A 17,392-nucleotide genomic window follows, 5' to 3' on the forward strand; every position below is an offset into this window, starting at 1 on the left:
TTTCTGCTTCTGTGTGTAGAATCTAACAGCAGGTAGGTGTTTTCCCAGGAAAATGCTTGATGTTGATCAAGAAAGAAAACATCAGCTTCACCAACGGAACACCTATTAATGATGTCTTTGCATCTTATATGTTTTTTCATGTACTCTGGCAAATTAAGCCTGTCAGACACAGAGTGCATGGAAGCGGCTTGGCAAGATGAGCTAGGGAGATACTAACAGCTGCAGAGTTCAGCAGTGCAAACAGCTTTGGAAAGGTGTAGTGGACACCTGGCTCTGTCTGAAATCATTGGGTCAAGGTCTCTCCTTTTTTACATTGACATCTGTTGTCCAAATGCTTGGAACGGCAGTGACGTGTATGCATTAACCCTTCCTCCATTTTTTTAAAGAACAACAGATCATCAGCTCCCTGTGCATGTAATTACTGAATACTACAAATTAAGGAACTGGGCAATTAGTCAGCATGGGATTGTTTTTCTCAATATAAAATATACTGCATCTTATAATGTGTTTATCTTTATGGATATATGAGGATTCACAAATTAAAGGAGGACAGAAGAGACAGTTCACATGTGTCTATTCAGACACATGTTGCGGTTAACACTAAACTGGAGAGGGTGGCAATTGGGGGCTGAAGCACGGGCACAGCAGTGGAAATACATCCTGAGCACACGACTATAGAAGGTCTGTACTCATGGATCAACTGGAAAGGTGACAGGAACATCCTAGATGGACAGACCTGGGGCTTCTGGATTGGGAACACTGGAGGAAACTACCCCTGCCTGCCACTTCCAGATGTATTTCAGCAGGATGGAAGATCCATCTCATTTTCCTTTTACTCTTGATGACTCACGCAACAATAACAAAGGCTTCTGAGGTCTCTCTGGCATTTTCCACCTCTCATCCTGGAGGGCTGATCAGTGCAGACACATGGATACTAGCAGTTTTCCTTTGGCTTCTGTATGGCAGAGTAATACCTCAAGTGATTTGGAGAAAGGCTATGTCAGAGGTACTCAGGAAATAGTGACTTTTGCTTGGACACTGTCAAGACGCAGACCTTTGGTGACCTTGATCATTTTTGCAGCAGTATAAACTGGGTCGATAACCCTCGAAAAGATCCCTGGAAACACTTCCAGCAGTGGATGGAAAAGCTCAAGATTAAAGAACCTTTCACATCTGTTCCCTGTCACCAGCTTAAATTTAACCTATGAAAGTAATAACTGAAAGTCCACGTGCTGTTTGGCCTGTGTAAAGACTATGTAGTAATTTGTGTACATCACAAATGGTGTTAATTGGCACCTGTATCAACAGCCTCTTTGAAGGGACTGAGAGTTCATTAGGCACATGGACAGAGCTGGTCTTTCCTTGGTAAAAGAAATGCCCCTTTCATCTGAGGCACTTAAGATGGAGTAGCATGGGGAAGCTTGCCAAGACACCGCCTGGTTTCTAACCACGACAGTAGCCACATTGCTAAGGACTGGTCCCGTTCAGCAGCGGTCCTGCCGTTCTGCTGTCCCTGATGCACGGAGGAGGGATAAGAAGTCTGGGCTGTCCTCCCTTGTCTGGGGCTGGCACTTGCAGAACTGAGCTCTGCTCTCACCTTTCCCTGGGCAAAAGCAGAAATGACTGCCTGAAACCAAGCAGGAAAATCTTTAAATCCTTTAAAGCTGTTGCTGGAAGGCATTTTCTTTTTTCCTGTCCATGTTTCTGCCACGTTTTTATTGTTGCAAATTTATTTTGTGAAAACAGACTGAAGTCCCTGAAAAAGCTTCCATGCAATAGACATGAACTAATTTCAGTGAACAGTTCTGTACTGAAAGTTTCCTTCTGTCTCCTTTTTCATCTTAGAGGCACTGGCCCATGTGTTCTTCATTTAATATTTGCATATAAAAGTGCACTAGTGAGAGGCATCTCTTTATCTCTTTGTTTCCCTCTCCTAGATCCTTTACTTGAGAAAGGCATTTTTCTAGCCATTCAGTGTAAAAGTACTGACGCTCTTTCTGTGCTATGTGGAGGTTCCTTTCCAGAACTGGAGCTTACTGAAAACTGTGTTTATTGAAAGTTTTGTTGCACTGAAGCTACTATGTCAGCCTTGTTTCCCACCCCCCTCGCTGATGACTATATGGAGTTATTCTAGAAAATCACTCAGGTACCCTCATTAAAAATTGAAGTCTTACATAGATTTTTTTAAAAAGAGATTGGTGATTCCACCTGTATTTGTGAATCACTGCATTCCTAAGTTGTTTATGAAATACCATAATCAAAGGGTTTGCTAAGGGAAAAAGAAGACAACAGCTGTACTGAAAGACACAATGGACAACTGTTAGTATAACAGCAAGAGGGTTCTGCACAAATGGAGGAATTTTTCCATCTCATTCCATGGCATTACTATGGGTTTTCAAGAAAATTGCTTTCATTTCTATGCCTACGCCCTGGCCCATGTATTTCGTTGCTGTAGCCTTTCTACCGCTGCAGTGAGTGGAAATGGACTGCTGTGAGCCACACGAGATCAATGGGATTGCTGAGTACCAAAGAGCCAGGTCACAGACACCAGAAGTGTGCTTAAATCAGCACCATTAACTGCAGACACAAGGAAGGAGATAAAGGTCAGAGAGAGAGGACTCAGTTTTTTATTTAGCATGTATACATGACATAGCATAATAGTGAAATCTCTTTTGGTTTATGCTATGTATCTCCAAACGAATAGTATTTATCATTGTGTTAGCATTGTACATCAGATTCATTCCAAAAACACAAAATAATTGCCTTCCATTTTTTTAAAAACAAACCTCCCCTCCACTCCAACCTGGTGTAGCGAATGGTGGTTCTAGTATTAACATCTGACCTGACAATCTATATCAGGTTTGGCCCTGGTCCTGGCAGTTGGACTAGGTGATCCCAACAAGTTCCTTCCAATCTAAATGATTCTGTGATCTATGACAGTAAGAGATTTGCCACTGTGAGAAATAAAGATCCATAAGTTATTTGTCCAACTATGAGGCATCTTGTAGATTAGTGAAAGTGAGTCTCTGTTGCCTCATAAAAAATGACTTCATTGCAGACACATAAATGCAGGAGAGAAAGCTATCAAATCACTGGTTTAGTGTGGGATCACTTTAAGTGTCTGATTTTCTTTACATTATACCTACAATTATATTTCAATAAAAAAATAGTTTGATTCATTTGCTTAAACCACAAGAGTAATTCTTTTAACTTTCTCCATTAGCTACAAACAAAAAACCAAAGCTGTGACCCTGTCTGCTCATGCTTTCTTTGGTAAGTGGAAAATTCCACTGCAAAAATCAGGTAGTTAGTATTAACATTTTCACTAAGCTTGTATGTTATTTTGATCTATATTTGCTTTAAGCAAACACTATTCTTGAGACTGACAGTCCTAGGAGCACAAATTGAACAGAACAGCACTGGCCACTGTATCTCAGCAACTGATCCAAAAATTAAGTTACTGGGGGAAAACAGATAACTTTTTAATAAGAATTCACTGTAATCTGCTAAGAACAAAATATCTTGGTTTCCTGGGAGCTTGTACATGGGAAGAAACTAGGTCTAAGGAAGTCCAAAGGTTACACAGTGGCCACCCAAGTTAGTTCATGATTTTTTTAGTTCTTTTCCCAACTCAAAATAAATTTCAGCCAAGAACTTAAAAAGTGATGCATGTGTCTTAATTTCCCAACGTCCAGCTTCTTCTATCTTGAAGAATCTTGCTTTTAGAAAATGAATAGCACATTTTCTAACAATGAAAACCCTTATGCCTAAATAGCGATAAATGACCCAAATTAGGGCATTCAGAGTCACTAGTCATTTCAGAAAATCCTGAGAATAAAGTATTGTTTTCTAACAACATTTTTCCCATGACCTACTGAGGTGATTTTGCAGTTACCGCCTCCTTATCTACATTATTTTTAGTGAAGTCAATGCCCAGAGGAGGTAATGTATTGGATTAATTATATGTGAAATATATATTGGGATTTTATTAATTTTTTTCATACTGGAAGTACAATGCCTTCCTGTGATTATTAATGCATTAATGCTCTAAAAAAAACCCCAAAATGAAAAAAAACAGGGCTTAAACTTTTCTTCATGTCTCTTGCCAAAGGCTGTAAAATCAGAAAATATGGCTATACCACTTTTTTTGACTGCTTTAGAGACTTAGTGGTCTGCCTTTCTTTAATTTTCAGCAGAACTTAAACTTCTAAATTATATGATGTTTGTGGTCTTTTACATTGTGTTATTAGATCAGGATCTCTGAACACTTGCGGCTAGTTTTATGAAGTTCATTTGTTAGCCAGTCTGAAGTGCAGGACAATTAGGTTATGTCAGCTAAATAAAAAAGGCAAACTTTTATTCAGGTATTTTTTAATAAAAAAACTGTCAGACTATTCCCTCTCCAGAGTTCATTCATGCAAAGAAAACAGCTAATATTTTAGACTCGTACCTAATAGGGAAAAAATAATAATTTCTAAATCTGGAATAAGACAAATGCAGATATAATCCTTTGGGGCTTTGTTCCTGTTTCCTGTATAGAAGCTGTAATTTCTCTAGTGTCCTTCTACTTCTTATTGCTTGTGTCTAGACATAAATTGACCATAAAACAATATTAATATTGCATATTGCCCTGGTTAAGCATTTTTGTTTGGCATCAGGGAAGAACTTCGAACATTATAATGGTACTTTCTGTAGCACAGTAGTCATGAATGAGTTTATTTTAATGTAAGAATAAATTGGTTACTGAAGCTATTTTTATTATGCATCTCCTTGTAATTTCTGCCAAATAAACAAAATATTCCTCAGATAATTGGCCTATTAGTCTGTCACTTTCTAACTATTTTTTCTATGCTGAATTAAAGGGCCCATAAATCTTAAATTCTTTATTGGCTTGCTGAATTTGCAGAGTTTGATGGTAAATAAACTGGCACAGCATTAAAAGCTCCTTATTGAAGGAAGACAATATGGTTTTTTGTATTGACTTCTGCATGATTCAATTTTCACTAAGTATCGCCATGACCTTTATAACAGCACCGTGAACTTTAAAAGCCAGTTTGCATGTGGCGGTTAACTTTCCCTTGTATAATGTGGTTTTAAAAATGATGACCTGGCCTTTCCAGACTTGATAAATGTGCAGCTGATGGTCCAATAATGAAAATAAAAGGCCTTCAAAAATGCTGAGAGCAATAACTAAACATTTTGAGAAGCGGTAAATTTATGAGATTAATTACATGTAAATGATTTTCCACTTTCCTCTGCAAATTATTTCAGGTTTTTTAACTGAATGATGTTTCTTGTGCTCAATTAAAAAAAAAAAAAAAAGGCTTTGCGCCTTTAAGTATAACTTTGCTGTTATAAAGTAAGATAACTAAATAAAACATAAGTTACCTACTTCCATCAACATAAATGTTGCTTTTCAGTCTTTCATTGAACTAATTTCTGGGGAATCTGAGTGCTCATCTTCTACTTCTCATGTGAAAGTTAATGATATATCAGGATGCTGCAATGCTAAGGGGACCTGGTTTGCTCCTGCAGATGTTAAGTATCGGGACTGATATTTGTACAGCAAGGCAAATTAATATTGAGGGGACCTGAATCTGAGATCTAGGTGTTCAATGACACAAGGCGCAAATCTCTTTCTTGTAATCTTCACATTTCCCCAGGAACTATTGTGTAGTATAGATAAAAAATGGTGTCACCATCAACTGAGTGGTGGATCACAATCATGTGCAGGCTAATTCCACTTCAATTTCACTCTTTAAAATGCTTGATATTTTTCCGGAGGTCAAAATTGGATAAAGAAACCTTAACAATTAGGGCAATAGCACCAAATATAATTTCAATTTTGCGTACCTTTGTTTGTTTGTTTGTGGTTATTTTTGTTTAAACACAGGATGTTTTGGTTTGATTTTAGGTTTATTTTTGTTTTATTTAAGTTAGTACTAAGACAAATGACTAAACTGTGTTGGCACAGAAAACCTTCAAATGGGAGCCAAACTTCGTGAGATAATACCTCTGTCTCGCATGCTTTGTCAATCCAAACATCCATGCAAAATGCATGGAGATATTGTTTCTGACTGTCATAGGCAGAGAGTGCAGGACAGATGTGTAAGCAGAGGAGATTTCTCTCTGTACTCACATAGTTTGTCAAGGTGTACTTCTTTAAACAGTTGCAGTGCCTGAGGTTTAGTGGTGAGGTACAAAGTTTTCTTTACTACTGTGCTTATGACAAATATACTGAGTAACATGCACAACATTTGTTAAATTTTCATTGATTTCAGGACAAATCTCTCTTCCCCAGAAGTAAGTTTTCAGAAGGTGATTTTCTTTTCATTCTGATTCCCTCTTATTCCTCATGAATATATAGGATTAAAACCAGCCCTTTTTGTGAAATAATAAGGGTCTCTACAGTAGGACTGTGTGATTTACACCAGGCAATTAAAATAAATTCCTAACCTACACGAGGCACTAAAAACTGAATTGCCCAACACATTGGGCTGTTGAGCACTGTGTGGTAGATTTTATTATACCATAAGTGCTTTACTATACTGTAAAAGGGAGAACGTAATTGCTACATACAACTAATACATTCACTTAGGTAAGGATAATGTTTAATAGAGCTTTTTGTTGGTTTCAGTTACAACTTGTGAGTTCAAAGACGAAGGCAGAGTTGGGGAATTTCAGGATGCAGAGCGCTCTGCGTAAGACATACGCTTCAACAACATTGCTCCACAGCTGTCCCGCAAGTGTGTCCTTCTGCTCCAGTGGGGGGATTGGACTGGATGATCTTTCGAGATCCCTTCCAATCCCTGACATTCTGTGATTCTGTGTGACTGAACTGGGACAGCAGTCCTTAATTCATATTGCTTCCATCTGATAATGAGGAGAGCTGGAGGCTGTTACAACTTGGTGGAAGAGTGCTTATTTTTCCCAGCATGTGGCTCCTTAGGCACAATCACATCACACTGTCTGTATGCTAAGAGCAAATACAGGAGAGCTTCTAATTTTTAAGATAAAATGTGAGAACAGCCAAGTATGATCACAAATTATTATAGTGACTGCATTGTGCAGTATTATTTCATTATACCTCTGTGAAGCTTAGTGCAGACAGATTTCTCTACTTAGCTATTCTTTGCACACAATCATGTAGTGCTGTAGGAACAGGACTGTGACTGATGCCCTGGATGTACCCCAGATGTCTCTACACACATCAAGACAAAAGATTCCCCAAGGTAACACCTGCCAAATTTTTGCCTAGAAGAATCGCTGAGAACTTGGTACTGGAGTGCCCAGAAATCCTCTTTTTGAGAACTATTTAATCAATGCTGGCTAAAACCTGCACAGAACAGCCCCGATGAGAGACGACTCTCATTTTCTTCCTTCTATTTTTGTTTTATCACCTTTCTAGTGCTCAGTCTTGACAAGCCAGTTAGACTCCCCAGCTTCTTCCTTCATCCAGCATCTCTATAGCGTGAGAATATCTCTCATGCTAAACTGTCACCCTTGCAAAGAGCTTGTGTTTTGTTTGTTTGTTTGGTTGGTTTGGTTTGGTTTGGTTTTGTTTGTTGTTGGTGGTGTTGGTGGTTTTTTTGGTTGCTTTTTGGTTTTTGGCTTTTTTTGAGCCACTAGGCAAGGGTATTGCCCAGGTGACACCCACTCAGTTTGGTCCTTTAGGATTTCTTCCTCCTCTTGCCTTTCTCATTTCTAGCTTTCACCTTACTGCCTAAAGATTTAACCCTAGTAGAAAAAAGACATGAAGAACGTCGTATACATTTGCAGCAAAGTAGTGCATGTAATAAACCCATTCTGCTCTTTAGGACTCAGTTTTCAATGGACACTGATAGCATGCTTATATAGTCATATATGCAATTTACAGCATTTCCTCTGAAAAGATCCAGACACAGTAAGACATGAGGCCAGCTTCCTTTTTTACTTTTTCTTTTTATTTGAAAAATGTACCTGTTATTTGGGTTGCATTGTTCACTTGGGGATATAAAAAATGAAGGAAAAAAAAAAGAGAGCAAAAGTCTCAAAGTTACTTCTGTGTGCATATGTTTTTTACATAATAGCAAATTATGACAGCTGAGTCCCCAGTGTGGCTGATTTATTCTTAAAATCTACTTTCAGATGAGGATTGAGCACAAGGGCTTTGATATATTCATTTTCAACATTTCTCAAGTTAAGAACTTTTGCACACCATGGAGATTTGTGTGTGCCTCAGCAGCAAGGTGCTAGTCTATTTTATCTCCTTGCCTATTGACAATCCCAGTGATGCTGACAGGGAACAGTGCCTCTGTTCTAAAAATGGACTCAAGTAGCAGAAGGTCTCTTGCAGCCTTCTTAACCTGGGAATGCCAGACTGCGAGCTGGCTGGCCTTCAAGCTGCCTGACAGCAAAGGCATTTCTTTCCTGATCATGCAGAGAGGACTGTGCAATCAAAGTATTTCAGCGGAGGGGGAGAATGAAGCACTGAGCATGGGCCACTCTCTGCCTCCTACAAGGCTCTTCTTATCGAGCCAGTTGGTTTCCAAGATATTTTTATTCACCACCATTCTCCTCCTCCACCAAAAGACTGGTGCTAGAGCCAAATATTCAGTGAATTCTCTATGCTCAGCTCCAACAGGCACAACAATAACCCAGTTATTATAATAGTGTGCCCAATGGCCGGAGTGCTGCCTGCCCCTGGTGTTCACGACAGATAGCTGGGCCCTTGGAGACAATAGGGAGATTTAAAGGAGAAGGGCGGGTTTTTCATCTTGAAGAGATTTCTTCTGTGTCACTCTGTCAGTGTTTTCAGGCTTGTCCCTAAACTAGGATCACTGCTGTCACCCATGTGCCATTTGAAGCAATCCCTGGGGATTTGTCCTGTTTTGTCGGTAGCTCCTTGGCTGTCACAGCTATGCTGGCTTCTGCTCTCCTGCTACCGTGAATGCCAGAAAGCCCCTTGCAGATGAATCCACAGCTGCTGTATTGCAGCTTCTGCAAAAGGATGCGGTGAGGGCTCAGGCTCCCCGCTATTGCCCGGTCCCCTCCAGCCACTCCACTGGGCCCCATTTTCCACAGGAGCTGTGGGTAGGACATTGCCTTGTGGGGACACAGACCAGGGGTAGGGCTGGTCACAATGGCAGCAGCACAAAGGACTCTGCAGCCGGTCAGGGAAGTCAAGTGCATATTTCTTGCATATATGTTTTGTTAAATTTGGCAATATATTAACTGTATCTAATGGGTTGATTCTGACCTTAGCAAAGTGTCCCTGATCTCACCAATCCTTTTTGTTATCAAAGTTGCAGGCTTTTAGACACCAGAGCAAACAGTCTCTGGCCATCTGTCTCTTAGCTCTTTCATAGAAGCATAAAATAGTTTGGGTTGGAAGGGACCTTTGAAGGTCATCTAGTCCAACCCCCCTGCAATGAGCAGGGACATCTTCAACTAGATCAGGTTGCTCAGAGCCCCGTCCAGCCTGGCCTGGAATGTCTCCAGGGATGGGGCATCTACCACCTCTCTGGGCAACCTGGGCCAGTGTTTCACCACCCTCATTGTAAAAAGTTTCTTCCTCATGTCTAACCTGATTCTCCCCCTCTTCTAGTTTAAAACCATTACCCCTTGTCCTGTTGAAACATACCCTTCTGAAAAGTCTGTCCCCATCTTTCTTGCAGTCCCCTTTTAACTACTAAAAGGCTGCAGTAAGCTCTCCCTGGAGCCTTCTCTTGTCCTGGTTGAACAGCCACAACTCTCTCAGCCTGTCCTTTGTGCAAAGGCTTTGAAAGGTGCAGCAGGGCTGAGGCCAACTCCCAGAAGGATTGCCTGCTCCAGGCTGGAGCGGGACAGGGAGAGGGTTGCATTGCATACAGATCACTTCCTTATAACAGCAGCCTGAAATGGGATTCAGAATCACGGTGAGGCAACACTTTCAGGCAGCTCTGGAGAGGGAGACCAAAGCAGACTCACAGGTCATTACAAAAAAGCAATTACAATCGCTGTACCTGCTTCTGCTTTGCCTCTCTGTGGTTTTGGGGACCAGCGTGCAGGGACAGTACGCTGGGGAAGTGGGGAGGGGGAGGCTGGTACTTTCAGCCTCCATTGTCTACTGCTTTTAGCCAAAAGCACTATTTTGTTGGGTACAGACATGAGTGCTGTCAGGATCTGTCCAAGCATTGGACTTTGAAAGTGAGCTTCTGGAGTGGGTAAGTGCCCTTGGCTCTGTACCTGAACTACTTCTCCTGGAGAACAGAGAGAGGGAGGGAGGGAGAGAGAGGGAGGGAGGCACCACGATGTAGTCTGAATCTGAATGCAGTCATAATAGAGTTGGCCCACCCACTGCTGGCAGCAGTAAGTTGTCATTTAAAAATCTCTAGAGAGGTCATCACTTTCTCAGACTATTACTATGTATGTCTATACATACAGGAGAAATATATATATATACATATATACATACAGGAGAAATATGTATTTCAATGTTCAGAGTTTTACAAGAAGGTTACCTATTCTTCTCAGAAGTGGAAAAGCTGTTTCATGCTTCTGGAAAAGATGGAGAAGAGGTAGTTTCAGGGAATGGCAAGCACAGAGGGAATAATCCCAAACTGGATGGTACGAATGAAAATATGCATGCACATACATCTAGAAAAGAGCTATTATTTGATCTTCCCTGTATAAGAGCCATTATGCTTACAAATTACAAATTCATTTCTTACTTAGCACAGAATCTCTCTTTGTAGTCTTTTACATAGGTTGACTCCATGCTCTATGTTTAAAATGCCCCAAGGCTGGAAGAGCTGTTTTCCTGGAGTCATGTAGCAATACACATTTCAGCACCAATTCAACTTAGCTCGAAATTTAAAGTAGTGCTAGTCTGGAAGCTAATACACCAAATTATATTTTCCCTCTGTAGTCAGTGTTTGGTCTGTGGAGCATCAACTTAGTGACATTTTAAGTCCACTTGGAAAGTAAGAAGTGTATTTTCTACTTCTGTGAAAGTCATCCGACAAGGAACTCAAGCATTTGCTTCTCTGATGTGAAAACTACAATATTTTGCACAGCTGAAAGTAATGCTAAGTATCTTCCTTTTTTGGACCATTTCTCAGATCTGTAGAAACATCAGTTCTACAGAAAGGGAAAAATTGACAGTCTCGTAAAATGTGTCTTGCAAGACTTGTTTCTGGATTTCTGTAGGGAAGGGGTCATGCTCTTTTCTATTGGTACATTCAGATTCAAACTGAAAAACACTAAGTGTGAGGGAAAGGGGTTAAAAATAAATTTGAAGTAGAAAAATAATCTAATAAATTGGGTGAGCGTGGAAAAATTCTGACAGACTATATAACTAAAAAGGTTTATTTACCTTCTTCTCTGTGACCAGAAGTACGGAAAGCCCAAAGGGAGGAGAAGTGGAATGAAAAACAATATTCTGTTAATAACCCAGCTGGTAGGGACAAAGGAAGTGTCTGTGAGAGAGAGCAGAGGGGATGTGGGAGAACACTGCCTGCTGTCTCTGTGTTTCCTAGTAAAACTTAGCAGAATATTATGCCTGTATTCCCCCTCACTTCACATTCTGGGGAGATGCTGTCAGCACCTTTCATGACCCAACGCACTTGGTATCTCAGCTCCAGTGGGTTGCTGATCACAATATGCTTTTGGTGAATGTTTTCTCTCCTGGGGAAAGTGAAGAACTTGAGTCTTTCATTCCTTTCTTTCATCTCTTTGAGCCATAACCTGTTCCCTGAAGTCATTGTTGTCATGGGATTTCCTTTTGGTGACCACAAACTGCATTACCAAATTGCACATGTTTTGCCATCATAAGCAATTCTTACAGTTTTCTGCAGCCATTGGAAAGGGCGTTACTAATGAGGGGGGTGAATGGGCCAAATAACTTCCTCTTACTGCTTTTGCAGCCCAGAAGGTTGAAAATGCCAAGGCAAGTCCTTATTCTCAGAAGCACGTTCATGTAGTCTGTTGGTTTCTCATCAGGATGAACCTGGCATGCTGATATAAGTTCCTTCAAGGAAATTTAGATCTAAATTCTGGCATTGTGGATTGCCTTATGTTTACAACTGGGCAGCAGCTTCCTGCACGAGACATGAGGTAAAGGTGGAACTGGGTTGATTTAATCAAACGGGTCCATGGCACGGAGCTTCTTTAATGCTCAGTGCTTTTGGAGGGGAAGAAGAGGGCATGGAAAGGGGACATAACGTGAACGTCCTTTTCATTTCAAGTTTGCCTTACAATTTCTCTAAAATGGGCACCAAAGTTTGTTGGCATTTTCAGCATTCATTTAAACTGATTGAAATGACTCTGAGCCACTCCGCTGTAAAATCTCTGCAGTTTTGAAAGGCGTGGGGCAGCCCTGCTGAAAGTCAGAAAAAAACAGAGAACAAAGAACAGCTACAATAAATAATAACTTTGTGAGAAAAAAAAAAAAAAACAACACCAGAAAGACTGAGAGCCTGCCACCATAAACATTATTTTACAGGAAATGACAGTTCCTTAAAAATATTGGGAATAATTCTCTAAGGGAGGGCAAAAAACAACAAACCCTTTTCAATTTTAGAATTGCCAGTGATGTCAAGGCTAAACCATTCCTGTCTTGTGATCTTGACTAGATGGTCTCTGAGTACTAGTGCTGCAAGAATATAAATGTAAGTCTTCCTGTGACACTGGATCCGGCAGCCCGGGTCTGAACATGACCGGTACAGTACAACTGCTGATCATGTTAGCAGCTTTTGTGCCTTATTCCAGCAGCTCATCGTGGAGACGCACAGCTGCACCAAGCTATTTGCTTAGGGTTTGAACTCTGGTTTAAAGACACTGGTCTTTCAAACATGCTCCCTCTATGCCTTAATGGTTGGCACCTGCATATTGTGTGGGTGTGCCTGGTGATCTGCGACTGGGTACGAGGCAGGTAGTAAAGGGGGAAGAGGGGAGACTTGGAGACATTTCCCTAGTGTAAACCCATATGAACAAGCCACATTACTGCAGAGGTGATGGATAGCATGTACCCCTCCTAGATATGCAATGTCTCCGAGGTGATAACGTATTTCACAGACACACAAAAGGAGTGCAACTACTTCTGTCCCTGCAGCTTGAGGAATTTGTTCATTGGACATTGATTTGCTTCTAAAAATTGGTTCTAAGCCCTAAGTATGTTGCTGAGGATTTTCTTACACTCAGGTAGCAGTCAGCACTGGCACCTAGAAGTTCTGCACTGATTTAAAAGCATGTATTTCACTAAATACTCCAGCCTGTATGCAGGGAAAGTACAAACCAAACGTGGTTCATAAGGAATTCTCTTCCTAGTTTTAGACTGCTTTACAAGTATATTTTAAAGTAAGAGAACTGAAATTTTCCCCACAATTGTGGTTTAAGAAGTATAATAGCCATGAGCTGTATATGGATAATAGTTGTTTTATTATTAAAAGATGCTTTTGAGTCATTTCACAGCTTTTTATGTCATTACAAATTTAGCAAGGAGCCATTTGATTATTGTGTTTGTAAAAGCTTTTCTTGCATGGAAGAAGCTTCAGAACAAATCAGACAGGAGAGAATAAGGGAAAACATTTCTCTAAATAGAAAATGAAGCTCATTCCTTTTGTCTGTTGTGTTTTCATCTGCAGAGACATGCACCATATGTTTAATAAAAATTTGATTCCAACTAAAAAGCTCTCATGCTCTTCCATGAGTTTTAGTTCTGTACTCTGTAAATAAACAGAAGCCCCTTCAATATAGGTATGGAAAATAGTGAGAGAACGGCCTGGAACATAACCACTGTAAAGCTCTTTGTGGCTATTTTGCAAACACACAGAAGTGATTGGAAGAAGGGGAAGGACTTTTCCCTTCTCATGTATACTTGCAAGTGCAAGGAGCAGAAGTTAAGGGAAGGGGAAGGAGCAAATCTTCCTGCCTTGTGCCTAGAATGATCAAGATCAGTTCTGCCTCCAATTTGCGTGAGATTTGAAGCGACTCATTCTTACTCTGTGCTCAGAGTAGCTGAGCCAGACACCTCACTGTAGTTCTGGAGGCACCAGCCCCAGGTCTAGGCCAAATCCTGCATCCAGCCCACTTGTCTTGGTTACCATATGGGGTTACTTTCACTTTGGTGTGCAGGGGGACTAGTGACAGTGTTTAGACTGGGTTGCTATTTTGTGTCCTTTAACTACAAAAGCCAGCAAGTTTTTATCACCTTCGATAAGCCTTAGGCTCAATTATGTCCCTCCTTATGGAAATAAAAATATACCACACGGTAAGAGCAGTATTGTTTTTTAAATTTTTCTAGGCATTTTTCCCTCTATTTTTCTGATTTGCCTTTCTAGTCCCAAGAAGAACTTTTTGTTTTGTTTTTAATCACTTTTGGGTCCTTTCTGAAGGAAATTTGTAGGAAAGGGACAGAATATTGCAACTGATCTTTAGTTAAAATGTCACTATGCTCTTCATAATTGCTCAGGATTTTTCTGAACATGTAGAAGAAGTGATTGCAAATTAAATAATGAGGTTCATCAGCGGGATGTTGACCGTTTGTAATCTGCAGAAAGTCCATGCAGAGTTTTGCAAAAAAAATACAGTAATCAGCTTGGCTGCTCAGGTGAAATCCACATGTGGATAATGCTGTGCCACTGAGCTTAATTTTCCATTGTTAGACATTTTGCTCTAAAGTCAGGAATCCCCTTAATGTCCAAACTAAACCGTGTATGTTGCTCTGGGCTGATTGAAATATGTTGCTGAGTGTGCTGATTGCTGATGTGCTGATTTCTCTTTCCAGTTGACGTGGTTTGACCAAGAAGAGGCAAGGATGCAAAGGGTGAGTTTGCACAGTCTAACGTCAGGTACTCAGGGCTCTGGTCTAATGGTGGAAAACTGACAGCATGGGATGCTACTATGCATAGGAGCTGGGGAGTGCTGGCAGCCTGCTGCCCTACTGCCCATAAGGGCTGGTGGTGGGCGTGTAAGCCAGGAAGGGCACCCACTGTCATCCCTCTGGTCTTGCTAAGGAGTCAGTGGAGGGAGAGGTGGGCATCTTCAGAGAAAAAGCCAGCATTCCCAAAATAGGAGCCCAGCTGTCACCTAATTATATGCTCTGGGTTGCCCTCTGGAGGTGCCTCTGTTTACTTTATTGGAAGACTGGGCTCCCAAGTTGAGTGATGAAAATATCTATAGGACATTCGTATGTAAAACTTATCACAGATCTCATATTTACATGTGCTTGCCTCAGTAACCAAACCGGTCGCCATGTGAGCAGAGGTATGTGCAGCAGCACAAGCACCAAGGAAGCTGTAGCAGTGCGGATCCTTTGGCCTCACTGCTGATGCGTCGTGTGTGTTTTGCGGCTGGGAGCCACCTGCACAAGGGCCCTAGGAGCAGGACAGATGCAAAGACTTGTGCCTGCATTGTTGCTGTTGGTGCCACTTTCAGGCAGATGCCTCATGGATTTGTCACACACATGTTGCCTGGATCCCAACACACCTCTCTGCAGACTGAGAAGAAAAAAAAGAAAACCCCTGAGCAGCTGGTTTATAAATCCCACAGTGTCAGAGAGATGCACAACAACATTTGAAGCTGATAGTGTGGAGCCCCTTGTGCTCCTCTGAAGATGGACTCTACTCACAAATTGAATCCACTTGCCATATTTAAACATGGATTTCCATTTCTACTGGGCAGATCCAACAGTGTGCTCAGTGAGTATTGTCTTTTTTTTTTTTTCAGATAGTTTTTAGAAAATTTGAGTTCAGAAATATAATTGGAGAAGAAAAATACAGAGCTAATGGGATAACATATAAGAACAAGTAGCATAGGGACAAATCCTCAATACTTAGCTTACGGGATGTGTTCACAGAATGGAATCCAAAACTTTTTCTTTGTGATCTCTCTGTAATGCTAATGGAAAATCTAATGCCTCTGGATAATAATCCAAAGACGCAGAAGTAGTGAAAAGAGCCTCCACTAGCTGCCATTGCAAAACACTAAAAATAGGGCTGCATCTGTTTATTTTTTTTTTTTTTTTAATTTTATTTATTTATTTAATGAAACCAGTTTGGAGGTGCCTGTGTGGGATCCAGAGTATTTTTCCAGGTCACATGCCTGGATCGATTTGACATCTAGATTTCAGTTTGTACCCCATCACATAGGAATATATGTTTAGATTCTTTGCATTTTTATTTTGTAGCCTATACTGCAATGCTGAATCAAACTGATGTCTGAATGAAGAGTTAGAATTGAGCTTTTTTCAAACAAAAATATTAATTAGATTTCCACCCTGTGCACTTCAGCCATGTGCTGCATGAGTTTTATATTTCCTTTTCCAGCAGCGTTCTTCCTCTTATGAATGAACGCAGTGTTTTTCTAAGACAAACGTATCCTCTCATGCCATGAAGCAGATGTGTTACAAGCAGCAGTGGCTTTACAGGTTTTCTCGCACTGGCCAATGTGCTTGTCCTGTGCCAGCTTTGACTCCTTGGCTTGGGGCAGAGTTTGCAGTCCATGCCTGTTGTCCAGGTCATTAAGGAGGTGAGCAGGGGAGCACTGCCCAGTCCCTGGTGTAACAGGACTTTTGAGATCTCATATTTCAATTCTCTCCTTAGTTCAGTGATAATTCTTTAGAGTTGCTGAATTTTTGCTACTTGAGAAATGTCTGTCTAACCTCAGAAATAGACCCTGTAAATGAATTAACAGAGTGACATTTTTTTTTCCTGACCTGTCAGCCAGCATACATGACTTTTCCCCTTCACCTCAAAGTGGACTAAATTTCTAGCATTATTATCTAATTATACCACTGCTCATTGGAATGGAAAATTATTGTTACTTGTTTTTCTGTTGTTGGTTACTCTGGGGTCAGATACACCTATCCAAATTTGTTAGTTTTTAAAATACACTGCAAGGAAGAGCCCTGCCAGGTAGGTATTCTCTCTTTTGCCTGGAGCTCTTCACCAGCTGGCTTCCTTTCCTGCTTCTCGAGTCCTTCTTTCCTACCCAATATAGGCATGAAACACACATGCACGTGTGCACACAAATAATTTTCTTCCCCTTCCCTTCCCTTCCCTTCCCTTCCCTTCCCTTCCCTTCCCTTCCCTTCCCTTCCCTTCCCTTCCCTTCCCTTCCCTTCCCTTCCCTTCCCTTCCCTTCCCTTCCCTTCCCTTCCCTTCCCTTCCCTTCCCTTCCCTTCCCTTCCCTTCCCTTCCCTTCCCTTCCCTTCCCTTCCCTTCCCTTCCCTCTTCCTCATTTTGCTCCTCTCCTCCAAGCCCAGTCTCTCGGCTGCCAAGGGCTTCTCTCAAGGTGCTTTATCCTGCAGGGACACAAAAATAAGAAAGGGGGAGAGGGGAAGGGCCGTGTCTCTGCTCACTGGTTAGGTGATGGCAGAGCCCTCCTGAAGCCATGTCCCTTTCCAACCTAAAATTCCCGTTTGCTTCCTTAA

General features: G+C 41.1%; 1 long non-coding RNA gene across 1 annotated transcript; it reads left to right on the forward strand.

Annotated features, from left to right (window-relative positions):
• The first annotated feature begins 11,918 nt into the window (after positions 1 to 11,918).
• On the forward strand, positions 11,919 to 16,773 carry LOC110355628 (uncharacterized). The gene is made up of 3 exons (XR_010470433.1): positions 11,919 to 12,075; positions 14,747 to 14,785; positions 15,197 to 16,773. It is a non-coding gene; the product is annotated as an uncharacterized LOC110355628 (long non-coding RNA).
• Positions 16,774 to 17,392: the final 619 nt, after the last annotated feature.

The sequence above is a fragment of the Columba livia genome, chromosome 2 (assembly GCF_036013475.1).
Source record: "Columba livia isolate bColLiv1 breed racing homer chromosome 2, bColLiv1.pat.W.v2, whole genome shotgun sequence".
NCBI classification, from domain to species: Eukaryota; Metazoa; Chordata; class Aves; order Columbiformes; family Columbidae; genus Columba; species Columba livia.